This window comes from Callospermophilus lateralis, chromosome 17 (genome assembly GCF_048772815.1).
Source record: "Callospermophilus lateralis isolate mCalLat2 chromosome 17, mCalLat2.hap1, whole genome shotgun sequence".
Lineage (NCBI taxonomy): Eukaryota > Metazoa > Chordata > Mammalia > Rodentia > Sciuridae > Callospermophilus > Callospermophilus lateralis.
Window position 1 is genome coordinate 57,740,249 of NC_135321.1, and position 12,986 is coordinate 57,753,234.

Consider the following 12,986-nt stretch of genomic DNA (forward strand, 5'->3'; position numbering starts at 1 on the left):
AAAAACTGAAATATGTGTGTGTGTGAGGGTGGCGAGGCTGGGCTGTGTTCTTTTTTTTTTTTTTTTTTTTTTTTTTTTGTACTGGACTCAGATGCACTCAACTACTGAGCCCCATCCCCAGCCCAATTTTATATTTTATTTAGATACAGGGTCTCACTTAGTTGCTCAGCGCCTCGCTGCTGCTGAGTCTGGCTTTGACTTCGTGATCCTCCTCCCTCAGCTTCCCAAGCCGCTGGGATTAGAGGCATGGATCACCATGCCTGGCTTAGGCTGTGTTCTTAAAGGCCCTGTGTGCAGGGGCTGGGGGGTAGCTCAGTGGTAAGATGCCAGCCTAGCATGTATGAGGCCCTGGGTTCCATTCTTGTCACTGACACCCCCCCCCCCTTATTTTGCTCCTCAGGCTGAGACAGCAGGAAAAGTGTTCAAAGACCAGCAGCTGGAAGGTGGTCATTGAGGAGGACAGAAGGGCAAGAAACAAGTAGTGTGGGCATCTGGTCCTTAGGAGCTGTGAGCAAGCCCTGGCCTGCACAGGTCATCCTGAACAAGGCCTCTGACATTCTGGTCAATTTGGGGTATGCCAATCTCTGTCCAGTGAGCCTGCCTGCATTTCAAAAGCTGCATCCCTGTCTACAGTGGCCTTTTTCAGACATCCTGACAGTGGGCACTCTGGAAGCCAGTGGCCTTCTACTCATGGGATATTCTCATGCAGCAGTCACCCAAGGTCAGCCCAAGGTCACAGGGTGAAAGAGGTGGGAACCATGTTGTGCTCAGTGGCTGTTATTGATGAACAGCCTGGTCACTGAGATGGTGGCTTTCTCTGAGGGACACTGGTTGTGCTGTCAACAGCTCTATCGGGTGTAGGGGCAGAGGCTCAGTGGTTTTCTGTTCCTGGGGTCCTACCAACCGCATGCATTTTAAAGTCCTCAACTCCAGTGGTAGTCTCCTGCCTTGCTATCATCCTTCCTAGGGCAGTGGTGACTTTACCCCTGAGGGCTAGGATGATGACCTGCTCCAGGTCACCCTGGAGGTGGGTGGAGCCTAACCTTTCAGCTCCTGCAATGCATCCGCAAGCAAGCTCCCTGCAGAAGTCTCATTCTGTCCAGTCATTCATATCCCTAAGTGACATGCCCTGACTCAGCAATCAGGCAGGGCAAACTCTTATTAAACAACTGAGCTTATCCATGCAATGGCCAGCTGATGAGCCACATTCCCCTGTGTGACTGGGTGAGAGCTCAGCACTGATCGGCAGGTGAGGGCGGAGTGGGCTCCCGAACTCTGCGTCCCACCAAGAGGAATGCCCAGTGCTCACCTTGTCTAGTGAGAAGATGTATTTGGTCATCAGCTGGCACAGCTCAGGAATCTGGTTCTGGGTCCCCAGGAGCATGTGCTCCACAAAGAGTGCAACGGAGAAAACCCTATTCCACTGGGTTATGTCAAAAGAAGGTGTTACCATGATCAAGTGGGATTCATAGTTCCTATTTATTAAAATGACCATAAATAATACATTTATTGATTTTAAATATGGAAATCAATAAATGTAATTCATCACATCAATAGACTTAAAGACAAGAATCATATGATCATCTCAATGAATGCAGAAAAAGCATTTGACAAAATACAGCACTCTTTTATGTTCAAAACACTAGAAAAATAGAGATAACAGGAACATATCTCAACATCATAAAGTCTATCTATGCTAAGCCTCATGCCAACATCATTCTAATTGAGAAAAATTGGAGGCATTCCCTCTAAAAAATGGAAGAAGACAGGGATGCCCTCTTTCACCACTTCTATTAAACATAGTTCTTGAAACACCGGCCAGAGCAATTAGACAGATGAAAGAAATCAAAGAATTTAAACTAGCACTATTTGCTGATGATATGATTCTATACCTAGGAGACCCAAAAAAACTCCACCAGAAAACTTCTAGAGTTAGCAAATAAATTCAACAAAGTAGCAGGATATAAAATCAACACCAATAAATCAAAGGGACTTCTGTATATTAGTGACAAAGCCTCTGAGAAGGAAATGAGGAAAACTACCCCATTCACAATAGCTTAAAAAAATAATATACTTGGGAATCACCTTAATAAAACAGGTGAAAGATCTATACAATGAAAACTATAGAACCCTATAGAGACAAATCAAAGACCTTAGAAGATGGAAAGATCTACCTTGCTCTTGGATAGGCAGAATTAACATTATCAAAATGACCATACTACCAAAAGCACTATACAGATTTAATGCAATTCCAATCAAAATCCCAATGATATGCCTCATAGAAATTAAAAACAATCATGAAATTCATCTGGAAAAATAAGAGACCCAGAATAGCTAATGCAATCATTAGCAGGAAGAATGAAGCAGGTGGCTTTGCTATTCCAGACCTTAAACTATACTACAGAGCAATAGTAACAAAAACAACATGGTATTGGCACCAAAACAGACTGATAGACAAATGGTACAGAATAGAAGACACAGAGACTCACCTACAAAATGACAATTATCTTATATTGGGCAAAGGTGCCAAAAACATGCATTGGAGAAAAATTAGCCTCTTCAACAAATGGTGCTGGGAAAACTAGAAATCCATATGCAACAAAATGAAATTAAACTCCTGCCTCTCACCATGCACAAAACTTAACTCAAAGTGGATCAAGGACCTAGGAAGTAAACCATAGACTCAGCATCTAATAGAAGAAAAAGTAGGCCCTAATCTTCATCATGTGGGATTAGGCCCCAACTTCCTTATTAAGACTCCTATAGTGCAAGAATTAAAATCAAGAATTAATAAATGGGATGGAATCAAACTAAATTTTTTTTCTCAGCAAAAGAAACAATCTGTGAGGTGAACAGTGAGCCTATATCCTGGGAGCAAATTTTTACCCCTCACATATCAGATAGAGCACTAATCTCTAGGGTATATAAAGAACTCAAAAAGCTAAGCACTAAAAAACAAACAAACAAACAAACAAAAAACAATCAACAAATGGGCCAAAGACCTGAACAGACACTTCTCAAAAGAGGATATACAATCAATCAACAAATATATGAAAAAAATGCTCATCATCTCTAGCAATCAGAGAATTAAAAATCAAAACTACTCTAAGATATCATCTCACTCCAGTCAGAATGGCAGCTATTATGAAGTCAAACAACAAACAGTGTTGGCGAGGATATGAGGAAAAAAGTAAACTCATAAATTTCTGGTGGGACTGAAAATTGGTGCAGCCAATATGGAAAGCATTATGGAGATTCCTTGAAAATCTGGGAATGGAACCACCATTTGACCCAGCTATTCCTCTCCTCCAACTATACCCAAAGGACTTAAAAACAGAATACTACAGGGACACAGCCACATCAATGTTTATAGAAGCATAATTCACAATAGCTAAACTGTGGAGACAAACTTGACACCCTTCAGTGGATAAATGGATAAAAAAATGTGGCATATATGCACAATGGAATTTTACGTATCAATAAAAGAGAATAAAATCATGGCATTTTCAAGTAAATGGATGGCGCTAAAGAAGATAATGCTAAGTGCCTTCAGCACTCCCAGCTCTCCATGTGGACAGGAATTAGGGTCTCACTTTATTACCTCACTTCCACTGTGCCCACTCTCTCATAATGCTGCACACAGTGAGTCCCTCTTGACCCTCACAGCCCAGCACATGTTGGGATCTTCCCCACCCTTGAAGGCCTGCCCTCTGCTTGCCCTGCCTGCCCCTGTCAGTTATAATGGCTCCTTGCCACCACAGTGGTTCTCCAGGTGCAGCTTAATAGCCTGCCTTTCTGTGGCTCTGGGGCACCATGGCCTCCCTGCATGTGGTTCTCCTCTTTCTCAAGCATCTAACGAGATGCCTGGCACTTGACAGCGTTCATCAAGCGCAGAGTGAGTGCACAAAGAGCCCTTCCCGTGGCAGGAGCACCTGCTCACCCTGCTGCTAGGTGTGCCAGGACCTCAAATCCACTGATGAGCACAGGTTGAGCATGCCAGGGACAGCTGGACTCTGGGTCTCACCTGACATCCACAGTGACAGCTCTGGCTGTGCTCCCGCTGTCTTGCATGTGCCTGTCTGAGCAGACAAGCTCCAGTGGTATGAACAACTTCTTCACCAGCTGCAGCCAAGCCCGGGGACTCGGCTTCAGGGTGTCTCTTGTCAGCATTTCAGCACAGGCCATTGCAGCCAACACATCTAGTGTCTGGGAAGAGGAGAGTGGTCACGTGATTCCACAGGGCCCTTGCCCCTCCACCCTCCCTCTTCTTTGGCTGTGGCTTCCTTAGGCCAGAGGTCCTGGCAGAGTGTGTCCTTGCATTCCAGGCTCATAACCTGCTCCTTTGGGTCTTGGGATAGAGGAAGCACTATCCCCAGCTGTTCCCAACACCTCTGAGCTATGCTGACTCCCAGGCCCCTAAAGGGTTTCTTCTTGTGCTCCTGGGGACAGGTGCCTCCAGAGAGGCTGTACCATCTCACTGCCAGCCATGTCGTGCTTCCGTACAGCTTCAGTGAGGCTCTGCAGAACCTGCGGGTGGATGGTCAAGATTCTGGAGAAGTTGTGCAGCCGGGTCCTGAAATGCTGATAGGCCAGGTGCACCCACAGCAGGGAGAGCCCTTCCCTGGGCTTCCCTGAGGCTGCTCAAAGCTCACAGACACAGGACCACAGAGCCATCTGCAGAAACTGGGGTTTTGAAAGGTTTTCAGTACGAATTTTTAAATTATAAAGAGATTTTTTGTCCTGTGGGAAATCGGAACTACTCAAAATCACAAAAAAGAAAATAACAAACCATACTTCCTATCTCCTGACTGCTTTTCAGTAGAGCCTCTAGCCATTTTCCTAGCTGTGCTTTTCCTCAGAATCATCCTTAAATCAGGAACACTGTGTTCCTAATTTTTTCCACTCAAGGTTAGATTATGAGAATTCCTCTGTCACTCAGTGTTTACCTGTGCAAACATTGTTTTCAATGGTTGCAAACAACCCTTTTAAAATGGCCATACTTTTAATTTCTTCCTCCTTCCCTTATTCTGGCACTTAAATTGTTTCTAACTCTTTGTGATCAGAAACAAAGCTGGAAAGCCTTAATGTGAGCACCTGCCTGAACTCTGCTGGCACTCACAGATGTTTAGCAGCTGGCTGGTGGAGGGCAGGCTCTCCAACCACCCTGCCATATGACTGCTGCTCAGTACCTGCCCAGGAGGCCTGTAAGCCTGCCCTTCTTTTTGAAAACTGGGTTTTTCCAGATGAGCAGGTAAAAGCGACATCTGAAGTATGTTTATGTTCTCTTGACTTACAGGTGGGGTTGAGATGTGAGCAAAGCTTTCTAGATAGTCTCATGATTACACTCTGTGTAGCTGCCTTGTAACTTCTACCCCTTTTAAAAAATCAGGGTATAGTCTGCTGATTCCCAAAATGCTTCATTGATCTTCTTTCACGCTGGCTACCGTATGTTCTTCCACATTTATCACCTTCTGTTCTGCATTTGACTACCAGTTTCCATCTAGGCTGGACTGTAGATCTGTAAACAATACTTGCCTAGCATACCTGAGGCTCTTGGTATTCTCCTCAGCTCCAGAATCAAAAAGCATCAACCTTTCCATGAATTTCACTTATTATTTTTACCTTTTATTTAAGGTCAGTTACATATTTATCTTAATATTGACTACTAGAACTTCCCATTCCAGGAGGCCTTGGGGATGACAGAGACTAGCCCTGTGTTCTGGGTAGCTCAAAGGACATTCTCAGCCTAGTATCCTGCGTGGCCTCATTCTGTTCCCCCACACAGCAGTACCAGATCTCAGAAGCTGATTTCCCATGTTTGTTTCCAGTGTGTACTGGACAATTACCACAAAATGACCTTGAGTGGATACCTACCTTCAGCTTCTCCCAGGTGGACTCTCATGGTCAAGAGCAGGAAGTCCCTCAAGTAGCATTGAACCAGCTCCTGCTGCTGATCTCTGGGGAAATGGGCAAGAAACATGCCCAGGGGAGTCTGCTGGAAGATTTCCACTAACTTCTCTGACCGTCCTGCAGGGAGGAAACCAGAGTGGCTTGAGACAAGCTGAGAAGCTCACTCCCAAGGAAGGAGCCACAGGCTAGTGCAGCATGCCAGGGCGACTTAGAGACAAAGTGCCATTAGCTGCCTTATGGGAATAGAGAATGCTGGATATGTAGACTAGGACACACAGAAAAGAAGGGGGCCTGTTATACCGATCAGACATGTAGCACAAAACTAAGGCTACCTCATATGTTTTTTTCCTGTTGGGGCTAGCATGGCTTTTGGTTTCCAGGAAATCAGGACTGAATGGGCTGCTCATCAGGGCTGGGGTCAGAGACTACACCAACCAGAGAGATTTGCCTTTCAGCAGATGGGGAGTTAGCTCCTAGCTGTACACTCTCCTGGAAAAGCAGGGTTTGGCAGAACATTGCCCAGGTGAAGAAACACCCTCTCAGCTAAAGACAGACTGTTATGTTGGTTTAAGACAAGCAACAGAATGCAGACCCAGGAAAGGAAGTTCACTTTGAGCATATTGGTTCTCTAAGTAAATGTTGAAAACATATTTCACACGTACATAAAAGATGACTTTTCCAAAACAGCACTGCCACTGGCTTTTCTGGAATGACTATGGCCAAACTCTGCCCCCAGCATGTGACAGCAGAGCACAAACTGTTTAGCTTGTGTGACTCAGGAGGGACCAACGGCTTAGCATGGAGAAAGAGGACACGTTCCTTTCATTGCTAGCATTTGCTGAGAAAGCTTAAAGGGGACCCTTCCTGGGTCTGAGCCTCAGGACGGGAATGGTCAACTTGCAGCAGGAAGCAAGCCCCGTCCCTACTGGAACATGCTCCAGTTCACCAGCCTGCTGGTCAGTACACTACTAAATCACCTCACAGGCTCCCTTCATGGTGTGACCTCCTGGAGACTCTCACTCCTTCAGCAGAAATTTCAAAATGAAGGCAGGACATGAACTTGAGCCTATTCTACATGCAAAGTGTGAAAACTACAAGTTGCAGAATTTACCAGGTGCTAGCTGCTCTCTGCCTGCTGATGGTCAGGCAGAATCTTTGTGGGTAAAGGATGCTTCATTAGGGCTGCATTGGGGCCATCTTGACCAGGGCTCACCTTTTGTACCCATGATGTACTGGGCATGGACCCAGAGCTCTTCCACATAGTCCCTGATTCTCCAGCTGAAGGGGACACTGATGCAAGCACCCTCAGGAAGGCTCATATAGTTCTGCACCACGATGGAGGACATCTCACTCTTGGATCTGCAGTGAGGTGAGGTGAACGAGAATCGGTTCCTGAGATGGCACTCTGATCACCAGAGGACATGGGACACAGTCCTCAGAAGGTGTTGTGGGTCTGGAGTGGCTCTGCAGTAGGGTGCTTGCCTGGCATGTGTGAGGCCCTGGGTTCCATCCCCCGCACCACATCAGTGTTTATAGCAGCACAATTCGCAATAGCCAAACTGTGGAAACAACCTAGATGCCCTTCAATAGATGAATGGATAAAGAAACTGTGGTGTATAAACACAATGAAATATTACTCAGCATTAAAAAAGAATAAAATAATGGCATTTACAGGTAAATGGGTGGAGTTGGAGAATACCATGCTAAGTGAAGTAAGCCAATCCAAAAATCCAAAGACTGAAAGTTTTCTCTGATAAGTGGATGCTAATCCATAATGGGTTGGTGGGTATAGGATGAGTGGAGGAACTTTGGATTGGGCAAAGGGGAAAGAGGAGAGGGGAGGTGGATTTGGGGTAGGAAAGATGAACATCGTCACCCTAGCTACATGTATGATTGAATGAATGATGTAACCCTACTTTGTGTACAACCAGAGAAGTGAAAAATTGTGCTCCATTTGTGTATAACGAATTGAAGAGCATTCTGCTGTCATGTATAACTGATTAGAAGAGAGAGAGATAGAGACAGAGACAGACAGAGAGAGAGAGAGAGAGAGAGAGAGAGAGAAGACAAGGTCAGTCAGCTGCTGTCTGCCTTCCTGGCCAGGACTCCTGTGTACAGAACTGGAGGGCCACCTCAAAACCCTTGACTCTTGTTTATAGACAGAATGGAAGCAGACCACCTGAGCATGGCCCAGGAAGGGCCCAAAGCCTTAGGCAGAACCAGGTCTCCAGTGCCTACGCCTGCCTATCTCTTGTCCCTTATTGGCCTACATTCTAGAATTGAAGTCCCTATAATCTTAACAGCTTGGGGAGCCTCCCACAGAACTAGGAATAGCATTAGGGAACAAGAACATGATTAAGGACACATTCTCTCCAAAGGGCAGTTTCCCTACTGCACACAGAGTCCAACCTGGCTTTCTGAACTATAACAGGTGCCCTGAGAGAAGGAAATGAGGAGAGAAGAGATGGGACAAAGACCTGCCAGGATGCCACAACTTCTAGGTTGTAGAAGGAGGTAGCACAAATATTTCTCAGAAAGCAGCGCCTACATTCTCAAGCACAGGAGAGCTACTCAGAGTGGCGTGTGGATTTTCATTCACCTCATGTCTCTCATCTCAAGCGGAATGTTCAGTAAGTTGGTGTCACTTAAAATAAATATCCACAGGTCCTGGGCCCAGGCTGGTGATCTGATCAGAAGCTTGAGGTTGCCATCTCTGTCGATGAGAGAGATCATGCTGGCCAGCAGAGGGGTGACTGCGCTTTGGATCCGCTTCCAAAGGGCTTGCCTGCAGCAGGGGCAGGACAACAGACAGGAGCCAGGAGACATGGGACTGTGGCTCAGCACCACAACCAGTGCCAAGATCTCAATGCCTCCTTCCTCTGTGTCAACAAGCCTTCTAGCCTACAAGCTGTAAATTGAAGTTTTCATCACTTTTAAGTACAAGAGACTCACAAATGCAATTGTCTTAATATTAGTTAACAGAACTGAATGAAACTTAATTCTACATCTAGTAACAGTAACTAGTGCCTTGAAAAGGTAAAGAAATATATGTTGATTTGAATATAATGTTTTTTCAGAATAAGCCATCTAGGTTCTATAAACAAATCAAATAATGACCAACTTCCCTAAAATCAATCAATCAATCAATATTTCAAGAAAAAATTGGCTGTATATACAATATAATAAAGATGAAGAGACCAAAGTAAATTTAATCTAGATGAAATTAAATAGGAAAACATGTTTATCTAGAATTCAGCTTTCGTTGTTGGTGTTTCTGTACATAACCCTGAGCACTTTAGACTGATAATTGTTAATTGGTTGAATTAACTACATCTCACTTTCATATTAAAATGACATATTTTTATATAATAACAAAAATTCTACAATTTCTTGTGGTAAAGGGCAAGAATTACTAAGTAATTGTGTTGGAAATAAAAGTGGGTGTATAAATTTTTCTTTTCTGAGTATATAGTATACAGGATTCATTAGTCAAGGACATCACTTAACTTAGGACCCTAAACTAGAATATGCACAGAGGGTAACGGTGTGTGGTGAAAGAGGCCCTGGGCCAGAGTAGCTGAGTGCCCTGGGAAGTGTTTGAGAGTAACAGTCACCTCAGAGGGCCTCCAAGAGACCAAATTTGAAACAAGTTGAGAATCAAAAAGAATATCAAAGTCAACAGGCTACTTAACATGGTGAACTAAAAACCAGAGGACTCCTGGTGTAAAGGACTCCAAGGAGGCTGACTATTTAGCCACAAGGGTGTCTGACATTGAGTCCCAGACACACAGTGCAGGTGAAGAGTCATGACATCCTGTGACAGACCAGCAGGTTCCCAAGAGCCTGCCAGCCCCAGAAATGGGCACTGAGGGTACAGTGCAAGCAAGTCCAGTTGTTCCTGGATGTTGCTGGTGACCACGGGGAAGAAACTGGTCCCAAGTGCAGTGGAGACCATGGGACAGTGAAAAGGGAGGCTGGCAAACCCAGCAAGGCCAGAGCAACAGTGGCAAAGGGGCGATGGGACATGGCTTGGACATGTGCTATGAAAGGGAGACCATCCAGGAAGACATGAGCATATTCAGTTTCTGGCCTCACAAACTTTCTTCAGAAGGTGTAACTAGGAAAGAAGTCAAGGAGCACTGCAGAGAGAACTCAAAACAGAAAAACTTCCTGTGGTGAGGAAGTCAGCACCCATGGGCCATGGCCTCCCAGGACTCTGCCTTCGCCAACATTCCCCCTGTGGGCCACATGTGGTAGCAGGCCTGGAGCCAGGGAATCAGAAGGAAGATCTGGAGGGACTGTGAAGGACCTCAGTGGCCTAAGATCATCCTACCAACCAGGTGGTTTCAGACCCTCAGACCCTTCATCTGAGACCCTGAGCATAGCACAGGCTCCTCAAAGGGTCTGAAGAAAAGTGTCATGGTTTTATAGAAAAAATACCATGGGCAATAAATGACACTCCTGGGTCCTATTTTTGTACTTGCTGTTACTTCAAGCTCTAGGCCTGGGAAGATAATTTGTTACTTCCCTGCACATCACCATCTCAATTTTAATAACCTTGAATGGCAAACCTGGCTATGGTTTATGACATGCTGGCAAACATTCTATGAGAACAATTTTTAAAAATTTTATATTATGAAAAAAGTTAAGCACACAAAAGCAGAGAAAGGAAGCCAACCATCCCCATGACCACCATTCAGGTGGCCAGCAATCCGCCATGACCAACATCCAGGTGGCCAATAAACACCCCAGGACCACCACCTGCATGACCAACAACCCACACATGCCAACCATCCAGGTCTGGTTTGGGTTCTTGGAGCAAAAACATAGCTCTGCCCTCCTCAGAGGTGGAGAAAGAAACACCTGGTGTGCTCCTTCCCCTGGGATGGCATGACAGGTCCCTGCACTGCCTGCTGCTTGCAGTACCTAAAGGTGCGGGCCTCATGGAGTGCATCCTGGTTTGCAGCCTCTCGCCCTACCCACTCCTTCAGACTGCAGAGCTGGTTCTCTTCTTGCTTCTTTAGAAGGACTGAGAGGCGCATCTTGGATATCTGCAAGAACGTGGCTGTGAAAAGGCAGAAGGGACATAATTTGGTCCACCTGTGGGCACCAAGTTGGAGGCTCTAGTGTGCTGCTTGACCAGTTCCCCTGCAGAGGGAAGCTACAGGTCCTCTGGCCAGGCCAAGTCTAGAGCAGAATTCACGAGATGTCCTGAGATTCCTACTATGCTGGCTGCATGTGCCAAGACACAGGAACCTAGAAAGGCAGCTCACCACACTCAGTCACCTAATCCCCACTGTTCAGGAAGGGCCTACTGGGGTAGGATGAGAAGCAGTGACATGACTCGTACCACTACACACACTGTCCCCATTCAAGAGGCTGAGGAGGATGGTGACTCTCCTCATGTTGCGCGGGCAGCTCTCCGTGTCCTGGAGCATCCCCACAGCACTTTGCACACAGCTCCTCAGCAGTCTGGTGGTGTCCAGGACCTGTGCCTGCCAAGGGAGACAGCACATCATCTGCTGCTGCCATGTCCAGGGTGGGTGAAAGCTACGCTACCCACACGAGAAGGTGGCCTGGTATCCACACATCCAAAGCATCCGTGGCTGGTTTCCACGGTGAAGCTGACCTACTGACCTCCCCCAGCTGATCCCTGTGTACTTGTACTAACCAACCCCCAGAGGACCACTGGCAAGGTGGTGGCTGATGTCATGGATTTGGCCAGTGGTTGAGGGACAGCTCCTAGAGCTAACTAGGAGCCTTCACAAAGAAGGGAAAGGCAGATCTTGTCCTGGTAAGTCCCCTACCCTTCCAGCATAAAGAGAAGGCAGGGCTCAGCTTGTCCCTGGCACAGCTGCCTGGGCTCCTCCAGCTCAGCCACCTGCAGCCAACAGGGGAACAGAGGAGAACTCACATCACCACCCATCAGGTCCATGGCCTCCCACTCCATCTCCTTGGGACCTTCCTCTTCCCTTTCCATTTCTGCCACCTTCCCTGACTTGCTGGTCTCTGCCTCCATCACCTCCTCCTGGTTGACTTTCGCTGCAAATGAAGGGAACACAATCAAGTCACCACTTGGATAAGGAAGTAGGTGGATGGTACCAAGTCTGTGCCTAGGCTGAGCCTCTCCAGGGTTTCCTGTCCCAAGCTTCAGTGGCAGCCCCAGTCAAAAGGAGGACTGTCATATAGATCAGCATGAAACCCACTCTTCAGGTGCCCCACAGCCTGGGCTGAGGGCTGACACATGACCCACAGCACACCAACTGATACACTGGGTGCTGCTGTTGGCCTTCCCAAGGCCCTGGTTATGTTGACCATGAGCCAGGCAGTTCAGTGCCACATCCTGAGCTTCTGCTGAGGGCAGGTGCTGAGATTCAAAGGTGATTCAAATGTGGCAGCCCTGACTCCAGCTTCACAGGAGGCTGTCTAACTTGGCATCTGCCTTTCCGCTCCCACCTCTGAAGACTGCCACCTTGCAACTCACACTTCAGGCTGCCTCCTGGTATGAACAGCTGGCTGATGGTGACACTCTGCAGCTTAGTCATGTCGGAGGCCATGACTGTGGACCTCCGGAGGTCATCAATGTGCACAGACTGCCACAGCCCTGTGAAGAACAAAGCCACCTAGTGTTCTCACATCTTTTCACTTTCTTCTTGTCTGTCATGAGCAGGGGCACACCTCTGTCCAGATGCTCAATCACACTACTGTCAGAGTGATGATCGGTGTTGAGGCTGATTAACTGGCATGCAAAGGCTACATGGATCCTGTCTACTGTTCTTTACATGCATCTAACTGTACTTACTGTCCCATAATTAGAAAGAGATGCTGACAGGTTGGCTTTTCATCTGTGAGATTATTAAACTTATTGCCTTCTTTTTAGAATACCAATTGTCTTACATAATCCAGCTGGTGACCATTCCACAGAAAAAGGGATGGACTGATTTGAACACAGTACTTCCCCAAGGAGTAGGCACAAAGAGTTAACACTAGGGTTGGTGTGCAAGGGGAAGAACTCTGGGTCATTTGAACAATAAAGAGTGGGATGTGGAGTGCATCCTGTGTACTCCTGCGGTAGG

The 12,986-nt window shown here is 46.5% G+C and overlaps 1 pseudogene; it reads right to left on the reverse strand.

Annotated features, from left to right (window-relative positions):
- Positions 1-12,986, reverse strand: part of LOC143382659 (E3 ubiquitin-protein ligase RNF213-like) — a 95,798-nt pseudogene that overhangs the window by 31,698 nt on the left and 51,114 nt on the right.